This window comes from Notothenia coriiceps, unplaced genomic scaffold, assembly GCF_000735185.1.
Source record: "Notothenia coriiceps isolate Sejong01 unplaced genomic scaffold, NC01 NC01_scaffold00037246, whole genome shotgun sequence".
NCBI classification, from domain to species: Eukaryota; Metazoa; Chordata; class Actinopteri; order Perciformes; family Nototheniidae; genus Notothenia; species Notothenia coriiceps.
The window spans coordinates 27595975-27598146 of NW_011369947.1; positions in this window are offsets into that span (position 1 = coordinate 27595975).

A 2172-nucleotide genomic window follows, 5' to 3' on the forward strand; every position below is an offset into this window, starting at 1 on the left:
CCACTGGGATTCTAACAGTAACAGTATTGATTGTGACATCCGATACATGTTTATTGGTTAGTTCTCTTCGGAACTTAGGAACTTTTTTGACATGTCTTATATCGTTGTTCTCGGCGTTTGTTGTCTATGTCATGAACAAGTATTGTTTCTTCGAAGAGATGAATACGATTTAAAGCTAATAGTTGTCACCATAGACAACCCTAGGATGCTCGACACCCAGGGAGAGGAAGGGAGAAGAAGACTAATGCTTCGTTATACAAGTCCGAAGGAACAAACGAGGTCGGACCTTGCACTTCGGGACTGTCAATTTAGAGATGGTGGTTATGAAGGAGGTATACCGTCAGCTACCTTTTTAAAGTAACACCTCTCCGGACTCCGACTTCCGGATCGACCATACCCACACACACACACCACACACACCACCACAACACACACACACACACCACACACACACCACCACACACACACCACCACACACCACACCACCACACACACAACCATACACATACCACACACACATACCTACACCACACTACACACACACACGAAAACACCCACACACACACAACCAACACACCACACACCACAACACACACACACCCGCACACACACCACGCACACACACACCACACACACAGACTACGTACACACTCAAAGATTCCTCCGTCATTAAATGCCCGAACACATGTAAACATCACGACCCTTCAACAACAGTGTTCTCACCCAAGACGTATACACACGTCCGAGGACTTCAAAGTCATACGTACAAATATTTTTGGTCTGCTTCTATAAATTGCTAAATTCACACAACAGGTAAATAAACGGGAACTTCCTTTAGGTCAAACGTTCTGGATGAGCGACTTGATGTGTAGTCTGTGTGTCAATCATAAAAATCATGGTACCGGATAGATAATTAATATATGTGGACGTCCCAATATGTCACACACACCACACAACACACATCACAACACACACACACCCCAAACACACACACACCCACCACCACACTACACACACACCTAGTTGGAGTCTGATATATGCCTGAGTTAGAAAGAAAAATCTCAATGTCACGAACGATTAGATTCTGCGCAAAGACTCCTAGTAATACAACGTAGTCTGTATCGTTAAATCGACGTGTTTCCGTCGGGACCCTTCAAGAAGGTTGGTGACGTTATACCTCGACATAACAAAAATTATGGAAAGGGCTTATAACAGGGTTTGAATGACACCAGGCACGGGTTAGCTTGAACTGGGGTAGACCAAACGTTCGGTCTCGTTTTGTTTAGTACTTTGTTTATAAACCTTCGCGCAGTAAGGACTGGAGTACACCGCGGACGTTGTCGTAGTGAACGTCGACAGACTTCTTCGTGCTCCCAGGTTTGTACGTCGAGCGGCTAGTGGTTTGGTACAACTGCCAAAAGGAATTTGGTTGTTTGGCTTACCTCTGTCCTCGTTAAACTCCATTATAACGACGTAAGTTGACGTTAGATGACTCCACGGACGTCTTACTCGGACGAGAGTACAGGAAGTCCCTTCATTGGGTGTCAGATGCTCCGAGTGTACAACCATCAAGGTGGTCCTTATGTTTCCCTCTTCTCACCTCCTATCTTCGTAACTAATGCAAAAATGGTCGTTATCAAGTAAATACTTAACGACTACAGAACATTATAAAGAGTCGTACAGTGTACATTTACAAGTTTATGAAACACACGTACACTCACACCTGTAAAAATGTTACAATTCGTGAGGTGCTTCTGTGGTGTGTTCTTTCTAGATCATTCGGGCCAGTGTCCACAAGAATTGATAAGGAAATTTTTTACTGTAGAGAAGAGTAGATGACGAAGATGTGTAGCGTCAAAAAGGATAACGTAGAGGGTTTTTTCGAACACGGAGAACGTAACACAGTAATGAGGTCGCTCGCCTGTCCCTCCAGAAATTATAAAATTACTTATACCTCATTTACACCCACGTAATGCACCCGGAGTATTTATATGTTATTGTGACGAGATTATGCAGGAAAGAGATAGGGGCCACACACGAATATCCTCACACACGTGCACACAACTAAGGACACACACATCCACCAAATTTACTTTCATTCGTTACACCCCTAAAAATTAGGGGTTGTAGCAAAGTTATAAAAGTGTCAATCTGGAGAATAAAGATTTTTTG